Below are 23,702 nucleotides of genomic sequence, written 5' to 3' on the forward strand. Positions count from 1 at the left end.
AGGGTGGACAAGAAGGACTAAAATTCTCATAGTTGAGAAATTTAATGATGTTGAACTGCTTGTATTTCTGCATGGGAAGAAGATACTGATAACTCATATGAACTTTCTCGTTCATAAGAGCAATTAGAAGGAGCATGTATAGTCAAGGCACAGGAAGGAGCTGAATATAATGGTATAATATAGTAATAAGATGGAGTCAAAGGGTGATAAAAGAAAGTGCTGGAAGAAAGGGAAAGGAGAGGAAGAAGGGGCTAAGATAATTCACACGAGTCAAGATAAAGTTTTTGCAATGGGGTGGAATGGGGAAAGGTGAGGGGGAATGAGTGAGCCTTCATTCTCATCAAAAGTGGCTGAGAGGGAGCGTGGGCGCCAAGGGGAGCCCACCGCTGCGAGGTCCCAGGCTGCGGAGAGGCCGAGACCATGTCTGCAGGCGGGAGCTGCAGCCAGACCCCGAGTCAGGCCATCCCGGCCGCCCGTCCGGTGGTGCTCAGCGACGGCTTGCAGCTGCCGCCCGGGGACTACAGCACCCCCCCGGAGGCACGCTCTTCAGCACCACCCCCAGAGGTATCAGGATTATCTATGACCGAAAATTTTTGATGGAATGTCATAACTCTCCTGTGGCCAAAACTCCACCCCGGGATCTGCCCACCATTCCTGGGGTGACCAGTCCCCCTAGTGACGAACCTGCTACTGAAATGAATCCCAATCACTACCCAACAGCCATGAAGACAAGCCAGGAAGCCAGGAGGAGTCATAGTTTGAGATGGACATTTAAAGGGCCAGCCACCAGAATTGAGGAGTGCCCCCACTCCAAGACCCACAGATCCCAGAGGAGGAGATACACCAGTCAAGCCTTACAGGAATTGTTTTTTCTAGAGCAGATGCTGGGGATGGGGCTAGAAGTTTCACTCCCTTCTCCCCCAGTGGAACAGCTCCCCCCTCCCCAGAACCACCACCAGTAGATACTTCAAGTAATGCCAGGAGCTGCCTTTCTCAGGGGAATTGCTACAGAAATCAACCCCCTGCTGCAGAGGGGCAAAATCAGGGGCAGGAGAGCCCTTGTGAACTTCTCTAGTTCGTCAGGTCTCATCCTGAATGGATGTTTCCACCCCTTTCCAGTTTGTGCCCATGGCCCATATACAAGGTCACAGGAATGTCCCCTCTAGAGAGGAAATAAAAGCTGATCAGCCAACTCTAGACCCCGGGCAGAGAGCCGAAAAAAAAAAAGTGGCTGAGAGAGGAAATAAGGTATAGAAATAATACCTTAATAAGGTATAGAAATCTATCTTATCCTAGAGAAAAATGAGAGGAAAGGGATGGGATAAGGGAGAATGCAGGGAGGTAAGGGGGGAGTAGGTGATTGAAGAGAGGGAAGATTGTGGGAGAGGGTATTCAGATACAACACACTTCTGAACAGGAACAGGGTGAAAAGAGAGAGAGAATAGAATAAATGAGAGTGGGGAGGAATAGAACAGAGGGAAATACAGCTAGTAATAGTAACTATGTCCCTGTTCAGACTGTGATGACCTCAACCTGTCTGTTACCTAGTTTGTTGCTGCATAGTAAAGTTATTAATTAAGCAAAGTTATTAATTAAGCAGAACTTCCCTGATAATAATCTCTGATATAATATGCTTAATGGAATGTTTCTATGGTTTTGTGCTGCGTATGTAATGTTTTTCAATATGCTCCCTTGACAACCTACAGTGAAGGTAGTTATGTTTGTCCACCCATCCATTGACTCCTTCAATAACCAATTTCCTTTCAGCTCCTGTTGATAGAAACCATGGTTTCTGTGACTTTTTTATTCGTTCCCAATAAACTAAGGCTGTTAAAGTTCACATATCAGTCACCTATACTGACTATTCTTTCACCATCTTTATCATATATTCCTGTGTATGATAAGGGAGGCAAAGCTGTTGATTTCCTAGGAATTCTACCTAACCCATCTTGTATCTGTTTTTCCTGTATATATTCTGACATTTCCTTGGAATTCCCAGTGCTGTATTTTCCAAAGATTTCATAATGTTGGAACCTTTTGTATGCCTAAGAGAGAGAGGCAATCCTGTTAAATTTGGACAGAGTTTACAATCTGTTTTATTCAAGGAATTTCTCTGGAATCCTTACTTTATAGTCATTCCATTAGGATGAGTAAGTTTTGCAATCAATATTAGTCCTACAAATATTGGTACACATGGAATCCATATATATATATATTGAAGAAGGAAATGTTGTTCCATCAGGTGGTGTGGCCACCTTGAGTCTTTTTTTTTAAGGTTTTTGCAAGGCAAATGGGGTTAAGTGGCTTGCCCAAGGCCACACAGCTACGTAATTATTAAGTATCTGAGACCGGATTTGAACCCAGGTACTCCTGACTCCAGGACCAGTGCTTTATCCACTACATCACCTAGACTCCCCTGCCTTGAGTCTTCTTGCTGTGACTGTGTCAAGCAACATAGAGACCCTGGCTCCCAACAGAAGAGGATAAAAAGAGAAAGAAGACTAAACAGAAGAAAATAAGATGGAGGGAAATACATAGTAATCATAACTGTGAATGTGTATGGATGAATTCACCCATAAAATAGAAGTGGATAACAGGATGGAATAGAAATAAAATCAACAATATGTTCTTTACAAGGGACACACTTAAAATGGAAAGATATGCAAGCAGAGTTAAAATAGTGAGAACGAGCCAAATCTATTATGCTTCAGCTAAAGTAAAAAAAAAAGACAAGGGTAGCGATCATGATCTCACACAAAAACAAAATTAACCAAATTTAAAAAGATAATCATGGAAATTACATTTTGACAGAAAGTACCATGGACAAAGAAGTAATATCAAAAATATTTGTGGGGCAGCTAGGTGGGTGGGGCAGCTAGGTGGCACAGTGGATAGAGCACTGGCCCTGGCTTAGGAGTACCTAAGTTCAAATCTGACCTCAGACACTTAGCTGTGTGGCCTTGGGCAAGCCACTTAACCCCATTGCCTTGCCAAAAAAAAAAAAAACTTCAAAAAAATGTTTGCAACAAGTGTCTCTGATAAAGACCTCTTTTCTCAAATAGATAGGGAACTGAATAAAAATTACAAAAATGAGTCATTTCCTGATTGACAAATTAAGAAATCAAAGCTATCAAGAATTATATCAAAAAATGCTCTAAATCACTATTGATTATTTAAAGGCAACTTTCAAAAAATGCTCTAAATCACTATTGATTATTTAAAGGCAAATTTAAACATCTCTCAGGTACCGCCTCACACCTATCCAAAAATGAAAAATGCTGGAAGCATTGAGGGAAAATAAGTAAACTAATGCATTGTTGATGGAGTTGTAAATTAATCCAACCATTCAAGAGGACAATTTGGAACTATGCACCAACAGCTAAATTGTGCTTTCTTCTTGACTTAGTAATATCTCAACTAAGTCCAAAGAGATCAAAGGAAAAGGACTTGTCTGTACAAAAATATCAATAGTAATTCTTTTTGTGGTGACTAGAATTGGAAATTGAAAGAATTTCCATCCACTGGGGAAAAGTTGGATAATTTATGGTATATATATTTGTGATGAAGTACTATTATGTATAGGAAATGACAAGGGAGAGGGTTTCAGAAAAACAGAGGAATATCTATATGAACTGAAGCAAAGTAAAGTGAGCAGAACAAGATCATTGTACATAGTAACAGCATTATTGTAATGATAATCAAATATAAAACACTTAGCTACTTGGATCAAGATAATGATTCAGTACAATTCCATAGGACTTAGGCTGAAAAATACTATCCACCTCCAGAGAAAGAACTGATGAATTCTGAGTTCAAATTGAAGTACAATTTCCACACTTTATTTTTCTAGGTTTGTTTGATTTGGGGATTTCTTTGGGTTTTTTTGCAATATGACTTTCATGGAAGTATGTTTTGACTGATTTCACATGTATAATTGATATCATATTGCTAACCTTCTCTGTTGGTGGAGGATAGGCAGAAGAAATAGAATGTATTACTCAAAATTTTAAAAAGATACTAAAAATGAGTAATCATGAAAAATTTTTTTAAATTTCATTTATTTACACAATATTAAAATAATCTTATTGTAAGAATAAACATAATTCCCCCTCCCCCAACAAAAATAGAAAAACCTCATGAAAAATAAAGTGAGACAAAAAGAAAAAAAATTGTAATTTAGTCTGTGTTCAGATACTATCAGTCCATCAGAGAAGTTGCTTCAAGATTTTTCCCCACAATTGCTATAGTTGTGTTCTCCTCTGTCCATTCCTTCCCACTCCTATTCCCTCTCTTCTTTCTCTTTGTCCTTCTTTAAAAGTGTGTTGTGGGGCACTTAAGTGGTGCAGCAGAAAGACTACTGGCCCTGGAGCCAGAAGGACCCAAACCCAAATCCTGCACCAGACCCAACAACCATCCAGCCACATGATCCCAGGCAGGTTACCCAACCCCACTACCTTGCAAAAGAAAAAGGAGGGGGTGTTGTATCTGATTACCCTCTCCTACTATATTCCCTCTCCTCTATCACCTATACCCCCTCCCCAATTTCTTTCTCCCATCCCCTTCCTCTCCTTTGTCCTCTAGAGTAAGATAAATTTCTATATCCTATTAACTGTGTAGGTTGTTTCCCCTCTGAGGCAATTTCATTGAAAATTAAGGCTTTCTCACTCCCTCTCACTTTCCTCCCTTCCCCTCCATTGCAAAAATTTTTCTTTACTCTTTTACATTAAATATCTTAGCCCATTCTACCTCTTATTACCTGATCTGCTAGTACATTCCTTTTTCACGCATTGACTCCCTCTTTATAATATTATTATATCTTCATTTTCAGCTCTCTTCTGGGCCTTGTCTATATGTACTCCTGCGAACTGCTCTAATATTGAGATGGTTCATTTGAGTTATCAGTATCATCTTCCTATGAAGGAATACAAGCAGCAAAACATCATAGAGACCATCATGGTTTACCCTTCCCATCTACCCTCTCTATGCTTCCACCTGAGTACTTGGAGATCAAACTTTCTGTTCAGTTCTGGTGGTTTCAACAGGAAAGTTTGAAATTCCCCTATTTCATTGAATGTCCATCTTTTCCCCTGGAAGAAAATAATCAGTTTGCTGACTAGTTGATTCTCCATTGTGATCCAAGCTCTTTTGCTTTCCAGAATATCATATTCCAAGCCCTAAGAGCCCTTAATGTAGATGCTGCTAAATCCTGTGTAATCCTGACTGTAGTACCACAACATTTGAATTGTTTCTTTCTTGCTGCTTATAATATTTTCTCTTTGACTTGGGAGTAGTGAAATTTGACTGTAATATTTCTGGGAGTTATTTTTTGGGGAATCTCTTTCAGGAGGGGATAGGTGGATTCCCTCAATTTCTATTTTACTCTCTGCTTCTTAAATATCAGGGCAATTTTCCTGTAGAAATTATTTTAAAATGAAGTCAAGGCCCTTTTGTTTTCCAAGTTGGTTGTTTCTCCAATGAGATATTTCGCATTTTCTTCTAGTTTTCCATTCTTTTGTTTCTGTTTTATTGTCTTGATTCCTCACAAAGTCATCAACCTCCCTTAGTTCCATTCTACATTTGAAGGAGTTGTTTTCTTCAGAAAGCTTTCTTATCTCCTTTTCCATCTGACCAATTCTGCTTTTTAAGATAGTCTCCTCTTCATGAACCTTCTCGACTGCTTTTTCCATTTGATCTAATCTGTTTTTTAACATGTTGTTTTCTTCAGTATTTTTTGTATCTCCTTGACCAAGCTACTGACTTGATTTTCATGATTTTTCTGCATCACTCTCATTTCTCTTCCCAATTTTGTCTCCACCTCCCTTACCTGATTTTCAAAATCTTTTCTGAGCTCTTCCATAGCCTGAGAACAATTCCTATTTTTCAAGCTTTTGAATATTATTGGGGCACCCTCCAAGGGTGTCCTTCAATGTTTTATGAGAAGTTCTGACTGCTCTCCTAAACTGTTCTCTGGTCTGTGGATGACCACAAGCACTCCCCTCTGGAGCTGTAGGGGGTCCCAGAATGCAACCAGGGTCTGATTATGGACAAAGTACCAGAGCCCTGGACCAGGGATAATGGAAAGACCTCAACTATTTCTTCCCATCACCCATTCCTTTGGTAGTCTGAGTGTTCTGGAAGCATCTATCAGTGATTGCATGCTGAGTAGCTCTGCAGGCCTGCTTCTGTTTCTGGGCCAGGGCTGCACTGGCCTGGGCTCCATGCTCACTCAGCAGAGTTTTCCTTGCTAATCTTCCAAGTTGTGTTTGATAATCCCTAGGTTGGGAGGTCTGGAAACCACTTCTGCTGTTCCAAGCCCTGGCACCCCCAGTGACCCAGGTGCCCCACAACCTGTTCCTGGAAGGCTGATGCTTGTTCACTTGGGTTGTGTGACCCCAGCTGCACTGCACCCCTTCTGACCTCAGTGGAACAGAGACTTCCCACAGATCTTCCAAGTTATCTTGGGCTGGAAAATTGCTTCACAGGGTCTTTCTCTGGGTTCGTTTCTCTAAAATTTGGTTAGAGTCAAAATTTTAAAGTTTTTGGAGTATTTTGGAAAAGAGCTTTTGAGAATTCCTATGTTCATGCCACCATCTTGGATCCAATCATGAAAATTTTTTAAAGAAGAAAGCTTAGCTCTTATTATGTTTCCTTACCTCCCTCCAATCTAGGAGTGGAAAGCAGGCAAGATTCTCACCAATATGCTCTATCTCTACCTCCTACCAGACCTCCACTGTTACTAGCCTGAAAGAATAAGGAAGGGAAGGATGGAATCCAGAGAAGAGTGGGCACAGCTATCTTCCAGAGCATCTGCTGAAAGAATCACTAATGACATAAGTCACATTCAGTTCTGTAATAGGAATTACACATAATCACTGAATCCTAGAGCTGGAACGGACTACAAAAGGCAAGAAGTTCAACTCCTTGGCCATAATCCTTTCCATAATATCTATGAAAAGTATTTTTCAGGGCAGAGCCAAGATGGCGACATGAAGGGATCCAGTCTTAGGAGCTCTCTGATAAAAACTCATAAGCTAAGGACTCTAACTAAACTTTCAAGAGACAGAACCCACAAAGGGACCCAGTGAGGCAGTTCTCCTATTCAAGGTAACCTGGAAAAGAGCAGAAAGGCTCTACTCCCTGGGGTCAGAGGGGCGGCCCACCAGAGGGGTGGCCCGCCAGAGCGAAAGAACTTCAGCCTCCTGGAGGCAGCCCCAGGGCACTGGGAGCCACGGCTCACAGCAGCGGGGGAGTCTCCTGAGCTGCACCCCGGGGAGCACCGGGCACAAAGTTGGGGAACAGTGGGGGACCTCTGCTAGAGCAAGCATGTGGAGCCCAGCCTTCAGGGCACACAGCCAGCAGCTTGGTCTTTCTGCAGCCCAGACCCCCGAAACAGAAGCAGGCGGAGCCGGTAAGCAGGAGCTGCCAGGGCATGAGCCCACTGAGCTGAGGGAGGGGAGTGAAGAGAGAGACTGCCGAGCTCTGTCCTCTGCCCCTGGAACAGGACTCTGGGGCTCTGACCACATTCAGATCCTGATCCCAGTCTAGGCCCCCCCCATAGAACAGCAGGGCCCCCCCCACCTCGGCCCCATGGCAGAGGGGGGCGCTTATGGTCATTCACAGACCAGGAGGGAGGACAGAGCCTCACACACTGAGACCCTTGTGGGAGTGTCCCAAAAGCTCAGGAAGCACCCCAAAAAACAGGCTTAGGCTGGGAAAATGAGCAAGCAAAGAAACAAGAGGAAGACCATTGAGAAATATTTTACAAATGAGCCCAAGAAGGATCAAAATATTCAGTCTGAAGATGAGGAAGCACAAGCTCCTGCATCTAAAGACTCCAAGAAAAACAGAAATTGGGCTCAGGCTATGACAGAGCTCAAAAAAGACTTTGAAAATCAAATGAGGGAGTTGGAAGAAAAACTGGGAAAAGAAAGGAGAGAGATGCAGGAAAAACATGAAAATGAAGTCAGCAGCTTAGTCAAGGAAATCCAAAAAGATGCTGAAGAAAATAGCATGCTAAAAACCAGCTTAGGTCAAATGGATAAAACAGTTCAAAAAGTTATGGAGGAGAAGAATGCTTTAAAAAGCAAAATTGGCCAGATGGAAAAAGAGATAAGAAAACTCTCTGAGGAGAACAAATCCTTCAGACAAAGAATAGAACTCAGGGAGATTGATGAATTTACCAGAAATCAGGAATCAATACTTCAAAACCAAAAAAATGAAAAATTAGAAGATGTTAAATATCTCATTGAAAAAAACAACTGATATGGAAAACAGACTTAGGAAAGATAATTTAAAAGTTATTGGAATACCTGAAAGTCATGATCAGGAAAAGAGCCTTGACATCATTTTCAAAGAATTACTACAGGAAAATTGCCCTGATATTCTAGAAGCAGAGGGCAAAATAGAAATGGAGAGAATCCACCGATCCCCCCGAGAAAGAGATCCCAAAAAACCAACCCCCAGGAATATTATAGCCAAGTTCCAGAACACCCAAGTCAAAGAGAAAATATTACAAGCAGCCAGAAGGACACAGTTCAAATATCGTGGAGCTGCACTCAGGATCACACAGGACTTAGCAGCAGCTACACTGGAAGCTCGTAGGGCTTGGAATACAATATACTGGAAGGCAAAAGAGCTTAGAATGCAGCCAAGAATGAACTACCCAGCAAGGCTGAATGTCCTCTTCCAGGGAAAAAGATGGACTTTCAATGAACCAGGGGAATTTCAAATGTTCCTTTTGGAATGGCCAGAGCTGAACAGAAGGTTTGATCTTCAGATACAGGACTCAGGTGAAGCATGGAGATTGGAGGAGAAGGGGGAAAATTGAGGGACTTAATGAGGATGAACTACATGTATAGAAAAATGATACTGATAATATTCATATGAACCATCTCAGTTAATAGAGCAGGTAGAGGGAGCTTTTATAGTTGAAGCACAGGAGAAAGCTGAATTCGAAGATAAAATATGGTGTAAAAATGGAGTCAATAGGACAAAAGGGGAAATGGAATGGGAGAAAGAAAAAGGAGAGGGGGAATAGTCCAAGATATTTCACATAATAAGATTTTTTTTATTACAATGAGCTATTGCAATGATATGGAAGGGGGGAGGCAAGGGGGAATGAGGGAACCTTTGCTCTCATCAGAGATGGCTAGGAGAGGAAACAGCAAATATATTCAATGGGGTATAGACATCTGGAGTAAGAAGGAGGGGGGAGCAGGGGGAAGGGGTGAGGATGTGAATAAAGGAAGAGAGGATGGACCATGCGGGGAGAGTGGTCAGATATAACACATTTTCTTTTTTACTTCTTGCAAGGGGCTGGGATTGGAAGGCCTGCCCAGGACCAGAGGGCCAGGTGGATTCTAGGCCTAAGTGGTGGTATGGGGGCTCCGGGCCTCTTGGCCCCAGGACCAGGGACCTGTTTGCTGTGCCATTCAGCGACCCTACAGCAGAGTCAGAGTGAAAGGAGAGAGAAAATATAGTACATGGTAGTGGAGAAATAAGAAAGGAGGGAGTTGTGGTCAGCAATGGCAACGTTGGAAAAATATGGAAGTAACTTTTGTGATGGACTTATCATAAAGAATGTGATCCACCCATGACAGAGTTGTTGGTGTTGGAACAAAGACTGAAGCACATTTTTTGTTATTATTATTTGGGGGAGGGTGCAGGGCAAGTAGGGCTGGGTGGCCTGCCTGGGGCCACATAGCAGGGTGATCTCTGAGTGTCTGGGGCCGGATTCGGACCCAGGTGCTCCTGACTCAAGGGCCAATGCTCTGTCTGCCACCCAGCCACCCCTACTATTTTATTTTATTTTGGGTCTTTTTTCTTCTTCTTCTTTTTGGTTTTTGCAGGGCAGTGGGGATCGGGTGGCTTGCATGTCACACGGCTGGGTGATTATTGGGTTTACGAGGCTGGATATGGACTCAGGTGCTCATGGCTCCAGGGCTGGTGCTTCGTCCATTGCGCCAACTGGCCATACCTACAATTATTACTATTATTTTTTTTAATTTTAATTTTTTTCTCTCCACTTTACTTTTTTTGCCCAAGCAAGTCTATCTATATTCATGGGGGGAGGGGTATTTTGTTTACTTGTAAACAAGAATATTTTATTAATGTAAAAAAAAAACATTTGTACAAAATGAGAATAAAAAATAAATTAAAAAAAAAAAAGACAGAGTTGTTTAGGAGTAGCCAGATGGATATATTGGGGAATGTAAGTAATATAAAAACAAAAAAAAGCAACAATTTTTTAAAAATCCTTTCAAGAAAACCCAAATGGATGGAGAATAGTTTTTGCTAAGACTAGGATCAGCACATATGAACAACATCCCTCTTTTCCCAAATCTGAATGCCTATCAAATCATTTATCTTGGCGAAGCACTACAGATAGTAAGAAGTTGGACCAGACTGCATAGAAGGAAAGAGGCACAATGAATTGCATTTGAATGCACTTTTAACAACCACAAACTTTAAAATACCAATATTCTCCTGGTGGTCTGTAGAACTGTGGAACATGGAAATCTCTGAGGAATCAAAATCACAAGTGAAGATAGACACACAGAGAATACAAACAGGCTGCCATATAATACTGATGGTGTCCAATAATATCATCTATTCCATTTTTGAAATTTAATTTGTAAACAGTCTGAACTTAACAGACACCTAATAAAATAAGCATTTTCATAGAAAAAAAAGAAAAGTATTTTTCTAGTCTCCACTTAAGCACACCCTCATGGTAGTGGTGAGAACTAGATGTCATTGCCTGGAGGAATTTACCCGCCATAGGAATAAAGAAAAGAGACTTGCAAGACCCCAGTCTTAAAAGAACCAGATTGGGAACCATATTAACCAGATTGAGAACCATAGTCAGAATTCAGGTACTAAGGAACTAGACAGGAAACTAGCTAGAAGGACTGTACCAAGATAGTGCCTGGTCAATTGAATTCAATTAAACAAATATTTAGTAGTGTTTAATATGTGCAGTCTCCTAGCCCAATGCTAAAATTACAAAGATGAATTATGGATAGGTCTTATAACCCATCCATATAAGAAAAACTTATATAAGAATCTGGAGTCAGAGACCACTAAGTATACCTTCTTGACTTGGACAAGTCTTTTCACATTTGTCAACTATGAAACAAGGAAGTTAGACTAGATGATTTCCAAGGCTCCCTCTAGCTTTTATTCCCAGCTTCTTCTGATGCAGGAAAGTATGAGATGAGGACAAAGGATCCAAAATACTAGGAGTAGAATGGGGAAGGAAAATCACATATAGTTTGAGGTAAGGGATAAAGTTATGTCAGGGAACATTTCATGTAGTAAGATGAAGGCAGGGAAGGCTAGACTTTGATTAATGAGATAGATGCTTTAGATCAAAACAAGAGCAGTACAAAATTGACTTAATGTGGAAGCACCTAAATTATGGATTCCCTTCAACCATGAACCAAAGCTGCTTGTGGACAGGGGTCAAATGTATAGGCTAAAGTGGAATAGTCTCAGATGGAAGGAGTCAGGGAACCATGCTGGGTATAATAGGAACAGGATTCCTCATTTCTCTTCAATAAGGGATTCATTTTCCCCAAAATGAAATAAAGTTGTACTTGTAGTTTGACTGGCCCTGTCTCATTAATGCAGTTTCCTAGTCACCTAATCCTTCTGACTTGGTGAATTCCTGAAACTATTCAAGTCACTAAACCCTGCTCTTCAGACCAGATGAATTTCCATATGGAGATTGGGGGAGGAAGTAGTGGAGGAAGTCTAGAAAGACTATCCTACTATATTCTTATTGCATATCTTTGCTGTGTTAGGGCAAAGTAAATTTCTTTTGTTAATTGTTCAAGGACTTTCAATGCCTCATTTCATGCCAGAATCAAACCTGACCTAATAGGATGACTGTATTTATTTTGCCTCTAATATCTGGCATATTTGGTGATTGGGAAGGATAAGATGACCTGATGACTGACATTGTGGCTTAGTTGAGGGAAGAGCATTGCAAATACAAAGGATGAAGCAATCAGATGGCAGGACACTATGCATACCAGGTCATGAGAGTCCTTCTGGTCCTATGGGTCATTCTCTCTATGGGATAAAGTGCAAGCTCCCATTCAGTCAGAGCAATTAGCTTAGTGAGTTCTAGCAGAGGCTCACTCCCTAGAAGGACTAAAAAAAAAAGTGAAATCCAGAATTCTTTGGCTATTACTGACTATCCAACAAGTTTGTCTATTAGTATAAAACAGAAAGCAAAATTTCCAGGTCATGTAGCCAAAGAGATGGAGAAGTAGAAATTTTCTCTGATATTCATTTTTATTTTTTGCTCAGATAGTTATCTATGTGCAAGAAATAAAACAATTTCAGCTTTCTCTACAACCTATGAAACTAAGAATTTTAACAAGATAATAATTCAATGAATTAACAAAAGAGCAGACTATTCCCTAATTGCTCACTCAGTATATATCTCTCTCTCACAGTCCATCACTAAAGTAGAACTGAGATAATGACAAGGTTTGCAATAAAATACAAATCTACCAGTCCCTCCTTTAGAGTTAGTGAAAAACAAAAGACAAAAGTGCTTTCTCTCTCTCTAACTGGGACAACAACATGACAATGCTCTGAAAACAGACTCAGTCAAAGAACTGAGGAAATAGAGAAAACTAGGGCAGAATACATGTATATGATTGTGCAGCATTTCACTAAGTCTGAGGGAAGAGCACAGAATCCCACTGGGGGGGGGGGGGTAAGTCTGTCCTCCCCGAAGTCATTTGGGACAGATTCTATGGCCAGTGAAATGTAAATTGCCCAATGTGGGAAGAAGCTAAAATAACTTTGAGATCTAGCCTCCAGGTAAGCTATAGTCAATGGGGAAGGAATCAGAAACTGAGCAATAGGGGGGAAATAAAAGTAAAGACTAAAATTTCTAAAAAATCTCAGGAAAAATAAAACACAGTTAAAAACCTTGAGTGTAAGGAGAGAAATCAATAGCAAAGATATTAATCATAGAAGGGAATGTGACCTTTAGATCTGCTCATAAAAAAAAGAAAGAAAGAAAAAGTTTGGACTTCTATCAATAAATCTTGCAAAACAAAGACTGAAAGTGAACTAGCCCAAAATATTCAACATTGAGAGAATTCAGTTTTCTATGAAAGCCTCAAAGCAGCTAATGGAATTTAGTGACCTCAAAAGTGGTGGTATGGAGGCAACTGGGTGGTGCAATTGATAGAGCACCAACCATGGAGTCAGGAGGACATGAGTTCAAATCCAACCTCAGACATTTAATAATTACCTAGCTGTGTGACCTTGGGCAAGTCACTTAACTCCATTGCCTTACCAAAAAAAGATGAAGGGATCATATCATCAAATAACCTTCTCAGGATTCTGCTTTTTGAAGAGTTTGGCAATGAGATAGTCTCAAGTCCTAGCATCCTTGCAAAGAGGTCACCACACAGATCTTGTGCAAGACCATCACCCTGGAGAAGTCCAGTGATACTATTTGAACATTAGGACCAGAATCCAAGACAAAGATAGTATCTGTCCTGATTAGCAGAGACTCATCTTTTCAGGCAAGCAGGTGAAAAATGACTGCACCCTTTCTGACTACAATATTTGAAAAGAATATGCTCTCCATGGTATTCGAGTCTTTGTGAAGACCTTGACAGACAAGACCATCACTGGTAAGTAGAGCCCAGTGACACTGTTAAGAATATAAAGGTCAAAATCTAAGATACAGATCATTCCTCCTGAACAAAAGTGGCTCAGCATTGCAGACCCACAACTAGAAAATGGCTGTACCCTATCTGTCTACAATATCCAGAAGAATTCACTCTCCATCTTGTCCTACATCTTAGGGGTGGCTGTTAATTGATGACTTTATTGTGAAAGCACAAATTGTCAATAACAGCATTATTTTGTATTTATGATTCCTTAAAATCTTAAGTTTTAAGATTACCAGATTCAGTAGCAGCTGAGACAAATGCTAATAAAGGTTTTTATTGAACATTGGAAAAATAATAAAGGGATCTCTTTTGGAGGGGATGAGGGTAAAGCCTGACAGGCCATTAATCAGGAACCTACTGAAACTCAGAGATCCTGGTTCCTATGGAAATTGGATGACCATTAGATGTAAGAATGAAATTGGAAAAGAGGTAGAGATTTGGGAACTCTCAGTGATGGGTAAGAAAAACCTAGCTAAACCTTATTAATGCTTATTAATGCTAATGAGAGTAGGGTGATTCTCTGACCTGTAGAAATGGGAAGCCTTCTCCACCAAGGATTTGGAATGGTCACAGGATAAATTCATATAGAAACCTAATAAGTCACTGGAGCAATGGATCCTAAGGGTGGGGTCTAATGAAATTCAATGATGAAATGCTCTCTACAACTGGTGGACTTAGTTTTACAAGCTTCCAGATGGGGAACATTCTTAGTCCCTTTGTAGGTGACTAAGCAGGAAGCTATCTGCAATTGGTCCCATAAAAATAAATTTTAATTAAACCCACTCCCCCAGTGAGGATTTGAAAGGGAGAGGTGTAAAGTTCAAAAGGAAATAAATTTAATAATTTGGATTTATGTGGCTTCTATATGTCCTGCCTCATCCTAAGACCATTCTGCCTCAGGAATTGTTAGATCCTACCTATGGGGTGGATCTCAACCAAAATAGCTTGAAATTTTAACTATGAGTCTTCTCCACTTCACAACTATGCAAGTGTTGACTGACCAACTGTTGAAATTTGAAGAGGATGTAAGGACAGTTTGACTTAGATAAATACTACAATTAGTGCAAATGAATATTCTGGGAATGAATCAAAGTCATAGAGTTCAGTGTTTGTTAAGTGGACAGAAGGCAATGAAACCCTCTCCTAAAGGGAATCTTGTTTGTGGTTTCTGAAAAATAAGATTTTAAAGAACCATAATTTATTCTATATTTTGTAGGAAGGTTAAAATTCTAAAGGGAAATCTAGTACTAGGACACCAGGGACTGCCCAAGTCCAAAACCCATTTGGATCATCTGCCCTACAGAGGGCAGACCATGAAAAGAAGGGATATTAGTAATTCAGTATCTTTAAGGATCCTAATAGCAACCTATTAACAGCATGTTACTATGGGTAGAATTAAATGGGAACCCTTGTAGGGATGTCCAGCCTTTTAACTCCTCTGTGCTGAAAGATTCAACCCTCAAAGATCTCATATAGAATCCAATGTTCATTCATGAATACAATGCAACCCACACCACCAGGAAACACAAAAACAAGGCCTGTTTGAATAGACCTGGAGAACTGTTGAGACCAGGTGCTGCAAGTTGTACACACATGCAAACATCCAGTAACTCAAATCATCCCATGTAGTTAATCTATAAAAGATCCAGTCCCCAGGTAGGGGTGGGATGAAAAAGATTTCCTCTCTAATGATGAATATAAAGGAGACTAGAATAATTCTCTACACAAACTTCCCTTACAATAATCCATTTTGGTTAGGTAGATGGCACATCTCAGCTTACAGTGAATGGCAGGTTGCAAAGCCAAGTTTTCATATCCATTGCTGCAGCTATTACCAACCTCACCAAGTCCACAGTGAGTGGTATGTAGTTATCAAGTGAGAGTCTGGATTCTAGACAATGCTTTTTTTCCCTCTAATCTTGCAACTGAGACTAGTTGGCAGCAGTTTGCTTTCATATGATAATGAGTACAGTATATCTTTCACTATCCTTTCCCAGAAATTACCCTCATACTGCCAATCTGGTGGACAGAATGGGCTGTGATGGGGAAAATACCTTAAAATTTCATTTTTCTTTTATTTCAGGAGATATTTTTGAATATATATATATATATATATATATATTTGGATATGGGATAGAGAGGAGGAGTTAAGAGAGATTTAGCAGTTCCCAGAAATGATTAACTGTACTCAAGCTAGGATCCCCTCTATAATATCATTGACACATGTTCATCACTCATTCTCTCTTGAAAAGACCCAATAAGAGAGTGCTTACTACCCCTTATTAAGGCAGTCCATTTCTCTCTGGAATTGCTTCCTTATGTAGATGTCCATCAGGTGGTTCATCCTTCCTGCCTTCTTCTAAAGCTGATTTCAAACGTAGTACAATTTTTTTTAATTGTAGAAACACACACACACACACACACACACACACACACACACACACACACACACCATTTTCCTATTTAATTCCCTGATGTTGTCCATTCCATCACTATAGCTTAGCTAATTGGCTAAGCAAACCTTTTCAGGGCATCATTTCTTGAAACCAGGTTGTGACTGAGGAAGGAAGGAGGTTTCAGAATCCTGAGCATAGAAGCACTGGAAGATGGTGGGGGAAGAAGAATCAGTCCAACCCCATGAAATCATAGGACTGGGAACCTTGGAGACAATCTAGTCTAGCACCATAAAAATCAAGGCCCTTTGAGGAATGTAGGGCATGGTTGGTCTTGGGGGGGGGGGGGGGCGGTCCCTAGGGAATCCATTACAAAGGGGGAATGGCCCAAGCCAATCACAAAACTGGGAGAGTTTTCCTAATCCCATTCTAGAAATAACGAACCCAAGATTAGAAGAAACTAGTCCTTAACTGGTCAAGAGTAACTAGAGTCTTGACCTTCTCCTTTGCACACGCTCAAGGATATCTATCTGTTCTTACTCATTAGTATAATAAGCAGGGTAGGGAAATGTATAGGAACCAATGAATGAGTTAGATTTGTGACCCCAGACTGTGGTTGGCATGAAGGGGCAGGAATAAAGCCTTTCAAACTGCATAAAAAAGCTTGTATTTGGGCGGCTAGGTGGCGTAGTGGATAGAGCACTGGCCCTGGAGTCAGGAGTGCCTGGGTTCAAATCCAGTCTCAGACACTTAATAATTACCTAGCCTTGGGCAAGCCACTTAACCCCATTTGCCTTGCAAAAAAAAATAATAAGCTTGTATTTTGTAGTATCCCCACCCCTCTCTCCCACTATGAGAGAGATGTGCCATTTTGTTAAGATATCTTAATAAAAAGACATTTTAATCACTCTGGACTAAGCATTCTCAGGCCATTTATAACAGCCCCAAAAGATTAAATAACTTACCCAATCAGTAAGCATCAAAGCCTTATAGGATTTGTGTCCCCCATAAAATGAGTTCCTCCAAACCAGCCTCATCCGCAGCCTCAAACATAAGTGCCTAAAGGGCAGAGACTATTGTGTTCTGTTCTTTGTATTTGTATCTCTAGGACCTAGATTATACAGCATCTTTTTTGTTTGCTGGATTGAATTAATGTCCCAGTCCAGGGCAAGGTCCCATCCTTCATCTATCTTACATAATGTCCTAGATGGATTGCTCTGGCTCTGACTTTGACAGACGCCTTCATCTTGCCTCTAGGAATGTCCAGCCTCCTCCAGAAGAAAGACTTTCTGTCCTGACTATTCCTGTTCCCATCAATCCATCCCCTTGCCATCCCCTCCTTCTGTCCCCACCCCAGCCCAGCTAAATCTCAAGGCTTTCAAAAACAAACTGAAAAGCCCAGTCCAATTTCATTCATTTGTTTTTACATTTTGACACTTCCAGTTTTATTGATGTGCTTTGTTCTAACATTACAAAACATTTACCCATTGCTCCCACTTCTTGAGATGTTGCTTGTAACAGTAAGTAAAAATAATACAGTGTTCTCATCTAAAAGTTCATATAACAGTTCATATCTGTACCCTCTATTTTTCTTAAAGAAACAAAATCTATTTTCTCTCCCACGTCTACTTCATTGGGGGAAGAAAGAAAAGAAAAATATTTCCTGTAACAAATATGTATATTCAAGCAAAACAAATTTCCCTAATGGTCATATGCAAATATATGTAGATATATAAACATATATATACATAAATATATATATAATATATATAAATGTGTATTATGTGTATTACATGGGTGTATATGTATGTAGTGTGTGTGTGTGTGTGTGTGTGTGTGTGTGTGTGTCTGTATGACAAAAATCTTATTTTGCTCCCTAGGTTCAACATCTCTCTATAATGGATAACATTTCATTATCTGTTTTCAGGAATCATGAATGATCATTGTATTGACCATAATTCTTACAACTTTCAAAGTTGCTTATTTTTATGGTGTCATTATATTATATAAATTATTCTTTTAGTTCTATTCATTTCATTGTCCATCAGTTCATAAAAATCTTCAAAGTTGTTTTTTAAAATATTGACAGCTTAGTATAAATTATTTACTCACTTCATTCTGCATCAATTCATACCAATCTTTCCATTCTTTCTGAAATCATCCATTTTCTGATTTCTTATAAGTCAATAATACTCCATCACATTCATGCACTACAGCTCATTCTACCATTTCTTAATTGTTGCCATTCTCTTAGTATCTAGGGTTTGTTTGCTTTTTATTCTTACTATCACAAAAAGAATTGCTAGTAATATTTTTGTACATAAAGGCCCTTTTCCTCTTTCTTTGATCTCTTTTGGGATAGAATTTTTTCAACAGTTAGCATTTTTTTAATTTCAGCTTTGAGAGGCAGCTAAGTGGCACAGTTGACAGAGCATTGGCCCTGGAGTCAGGAGAACCTGAGTTCAAATCCAGTCTCAGACACTTAATAATTACCTAGTTCTGTGGCCCTGGGCAAGTCACTTAACCCCATTGCCTTAAATAAATAAGGGACAGGAAAAGTCTTAGGGTGAAGGGACAGAGTGGAGCTGGTGAATAGAGTACAAAAATCTGGACTAATAGCACCTCAAGAAATCTCCTGGGAGAAAGGAAGGAAAGGCTACCCATCTGCAGACAACTCTGATCTACTTTTTGATTTGCTTCCTTAGATTCTAAGTCATGGAATTCAGTCACCAGGAGAAAGTCTCCTTGTGGCATGGAGGATTCTCAAAGTCATAAGAGGAGGGGCAGAGCCAAGATGGCCATGTGAAAACAGGAATTTCCAGAAGCTCTCTTCAAAATATTCAAAAAAACCCTATTGGTATGACTGAGATCAAATTTTAAAGAGGCAGAACCTACAGAAAGTCCCAGTGAAACAATTCTCCAGCCCAAGGTAACTCAGAAGATCGGTGGGAAGGCTCTGTTCCACTGGGGTTGGAAGGCATGGCAGTGCAGCCAGGGTCATGCAGCACCTGAGCAAATGAGCTCCAGCCTTCCAGGAACAGCCCATGGAACACCTGGGCTCATGGCAACAGAAGCAGTTTCCAGACCTCACAACCCAGGGATCACCAAGCACAGCTTGGAAGATCACCAGGAAAACTCTGCCAGAGTGAGCATGCAGCCAAGACCAGCACAGTCATGGTCAGAAATGAAAGAAGTTCTGGGGAACCTCTTAGCAGGGAGCTACCCAGAAGCTGCTTTCAGAGTGCTCAGCCCACTGAAAGGTAAGGGAGTTGGGGGAGATCTTAGAGGTCTCTCCACTACTCCTGGGCAGGACTCTGGTGCTTTGTTTAGACCTCGGTTGCAGTCTAGGTCCCCACATTGCCATAGCAGAACAGGGACCCTCTTCACAGCTTTTGGTCATCCACAGACCAGAGCACAGGCAGGAGAGCAGTCAGAGTCTCTCATAAAATGTCGAAGGAACTGAGGTCCTTGTCTCAATAATACTCAAAAGCTTGGGAAGCACTCAAAACCAGAGCATAGGCTGGGGAAAAGAAACAGGGTAAACAGAAAAAAAAAAAAAGAACCTGAACATAGATAACTACTTTGGTCCTATGGAGGATCAAAACACATACTCAGAAGATGACACAGTCAAAGTTCCTGTATACAAAACTTCCAAGTAAAATAGGAATTGGGGGCGGCTAGGTGGTGCAGTGGATAATGCACTGGCCTTGGAGTCAGGAGTACCTGAGTTCAAATCTGGCCTCAGACACTTAATAATTACCTAGCCATGTGGCCTTGGGCAAGCCACTTAACCCCATTGCCTTGCAAAATCTTAAAAAAAAATGGGAATTGGACTCAGGCTATGGAAAACTCAAAAAAGATTCTGAAATTCAAGTATGGAGGTAGAGGAAAAATTGAGAAGAGAAATGAGAGCAATGCAGGAAAATCATAAAAATCAAGTCAGTAGCTTGGTCAAGAAGATACAAAAAAATTATTGAAAAAAACAACATATTAAAAAACAGTTTAGGTCAAATGGAAAAAAGCAGTCCAAAAGGTGACTGAGGAGAAAAATATCTTAAAAAAGCAGAATTGGCCAGTTGGAAGAGGTGATAAGAAAATTCTCTGAAAAAAACTAACTCCTTCAAATGTAGAAAGAAAGTTGATAACTTTGTGAAGAATCAAGAAACAATAAAATAAAACCAAAAGAATGAAAAGCTAGAAGAAAATGTGAAATATCTCATTGGAAAAACAACTGATCTAGAAAACAGATCCAGAAGAGACAATTTCAAAATTATTGAGCTATCTGAAAGACCAGGAAAAGAGCCTTTACTTCATTTTTAAAGAATTTCTGCAGGGAAAATTTCCCTGATATCCAAGAAGCAGAGAGTAAAATAGAAAATGAGGGAATCCACCCTCACCTCATAAAAGAAATTTCAAAAAATAATTCCAGGAATATTATAACCAAATTCTAGAATTCCCAAGTCAAAAAGAAAATATTACCAGCAGTCAGAAAGAAACAATTCAAATATTGTGGTACTACAGTCAAGATCTCACAGAACTTAGCAGCATCTATATTAAGGGCTCACAGGGCTTAGAATATGATATTCCAGAAAGCAAAAGAGCTTGGATTACAACTCAGAAAAACTTAACATCCTCTTCCAGGGGAAAAGATGGGCATTCAGTGAAATAGGGGAATTTGAGACTTTCCTATTGAAACAACCAGAGCTGAACAGAAAATCTGATCTTCAGGTAAAGCATAGAGAGGGTCGATGGCTTCCTAGGATGGACTCATTGGTGTTGAACTGCTTGTATTCCTGCATGGGAAGATAATAGAGCAGTGAGAAGGAGAATGAAGATTAATATAATATAATATAATATAATATAATATAATATAATATAATATAATATGATATGATATGATATGATATGATATGATATGATATATGTTATTATATATTAATATATTATAAGATATAATATATTAAAAAGATGGAGTCAATGGGTGAAAAAGGTAATGAGGGTTAGAATGGGCTAAGTTGTTTCACATAAAAGTTGAGAAAAAGCTTTTACAATGGAGTGGAAGGGGGAGGGAGAGGGGGAATAAGTAAGCCTTCATTCTCATCAGAATTGGTTCAGAGAGGAAACAACATACACTCTTAATAGGATATAGAAATTTATCTTACCCTAGAGGAAAAAGGAGAGGAAGGGGATGGGAGAAAGGGGACAGATGGAGGGGAGTGAGGGGTATAGGTGATAGAGGATAGGGAACATAGTTAGAGAGGGTAATCAGATACAACACACTTTTTTTGTTTTTGCAAGGTAGTGGGGTTGGGTGGTCTGCCCAGGTCCATGCAGTTGTTAGGTGACTGGGGCAGGATTTGGGCTTGGGTTCTCCTGACTCCAAGGATAGTGTTCTGTCTGCTGTGCCACTCAGCTGCCACACAACACATTTTTAAGGAGAGATGACATGAAAAGAGATAGATAATAGAATAAATGGGAGTGGGGAGGAATGGATAGAGGGAAATACTATTAATATTGAAGCAATTTCTCTGATGAACTTATGTTAAAGAATGATATAGGATGTCCAAGAGACAAGGGTGATAGATAATATCTGAACACAGACTGAAGTACATTTTTTTTCTTTTTTCTCTCACTTCATTTTTTTGTGAGGTTTTTCTATTTTTGTCTGGGAAGGGAGGGTTTATGTTTACTCTTACAAGACTATCTTACTAATAAATAAATAAATGAATGAATGAATAAATAAATAAAGCAGGTTTGTTTATTTATTTATTTATTAATGAAATTAATGAGAGCAGTCTAGTGAAAATTTACACTTATGGAGCAAGGGGGAAAAAATTTGTCATCCATAGACCATTCTCATAAATTTGAAATATTTTACAAGCTTTTATTAAATACCTATGTGCTAGGCATTCCACTAGACTCAGAGAACACAAAAACAAAATGAAAAAGCTTTCCCACCCTCAAGAAACTTACATTCTACTTGGAGGAAAGTTAATAAGTCACCAGAAGATTAATTTTTTCAGACCTGGCAGCTCATGAAATCCCTATGAAGGAATGAAGGATGTGGGAAGTATATATTTAAAAATCAAGATATTACCCAGCAAAAATGAATGTCCTCTTCCAGGGAAAAAGATGAACTTTCAATGAACCAGGGGAATTTCAAATGTTCCTGTTGGAATGGCCAGAGCTGAACAGAAGGTTTGATCTTCAAATACAGGACTCAGGTAAAGCATAGAAATTGGAAGAGAAGGGGAAAATATGAGGGACTTAATGATGATGAACTGCATGTATTCCTGCATAGAAAAATGACACTGATAATACTCATATGAACCTTCTCAGTTAATAGAGCAGGTAGAAGGAGCTTTTATAGCTGAAGCACAGGAGAAAGCTGAATTTGAAGATAAAATATGGTGTAAAAATGGAGTCAATAGAAAAAAGGGAAATGTAATGGGAGAAAGAAAAAGGAGAGGGGGGAATAGGCCAAGATATTTCATATAATAAGATTTTTCTTTATTACAATGAGTTATTGCAATGATATGGAAGAAGACAAGGGGGAATGAGGGAATCTTTGCTCTCATCAGAGGTGGCTAGGAGAGGAAACAGCATATATACTCAATGGGGTATAGGCATCTGGAGTAAGAAGGAGAGGGAGGGAGGGGACAGGGGGAAGGGGGTATGTGAATGATGGAGGAGAGGATGGACCATAGTGGGAGAGTGGTCAGATATAACACATTTTCTTTTTTACTTCTTGCAAAGGGCTGGGATTTAATGGCTTCTCCAGGACCATAGGGCCAGATGGATGCTGGGCCTAAGGGTTGGTAGGGGGGCTCGGGGCCTCTTGGCCCCAGAGCAGGGTATCTGTCTGCTGTGCCACTCAGCTACCCTACAGCAGAGTCAGAGTGAAAGGAGAGAGAAAATATAGTACATAGTAGTGGAGAAATACAAAAGGAGGGAGTTGCAATCAGCAATGGCAATATGGAAGTAACTTTTGTGATGGACTTATCATAAAGAATGTGATCCACCCGCAACAGAGTTGTTGGTGTTGGAACAAAGACTGAAGCACATTTTTTATTATTATTATTTTGGGGGGGTGCAGGGCAAATGGGGCTGGGTGGCCTGCCTGGGGCTGCATAGCAGGGTGCTTGTTGGATGTCTGAGGCCGGATTTGGACCCAAGTGCTCCTGGCTCAAGGGCCAATGCTCTGTCCGCCACCCAGCCACCCCTACTATTATTATTACTATTTTATTTTATTTTGGGTCTTTTTTTTCTTTTTTTTTTTTGGTTTTTGCAGGGCAGTGGGGTTGGGGTAGCTTGCATGTCACACGGCTGGGTGATTGTTGGGTGTATGGGGCTGGATATGGGCTCAGGTGCTCCTGGCTCCAGGGCTGGTGCTCCATCCATTGCACCACCTGGCCATACCTACAATTATTACTATTATTTTTTTATTTTTTTTTACTTTTAATTTTTTTCTCTCCCCTTTATCAGTCAAGCAAGTCTATATTTTTGGGGAGAGGGGGTATTTTGTTTACTCTTAAACAAGAATATTTTATTAATGTATAAAAAAACATTATTTGTACAAAATGAGAATAAATAAATATTAAAT

The 23,702-nt window shown here is 40.0% G+C and overlaps 1 pseudogene; it reads left to right on the forward strand.

Moving 5' to 3' along the window:
- Nucleotides 1–420: 420 nt before the first annotated feature.
- LOC141518846 (eukaryotic translation initiation factor 4E-binding protein 1 pseudogene) lies at nt 421–1,184 on the forward strand (annotated as a pseudogene).
- Nucleotides 1,185–23,702: the final 22,518 nt, after the last annotated feature.

Source organism: Macrotis lagotis, chromosome 1 (genome assembly GCF_037893015.1).
Source record: "Macrotis lagotis isolate mMagLag1 chromosome 1, bilby.v1.9.chrom.fasta, whole genome shotgun sequence".
Taxonomy (NCBI): Eukaryota; Metazoa; Chordata; class Mammalia; order Peramelemorphia; family Peramelidae; genus Macrotis; species Macrotis lagotis.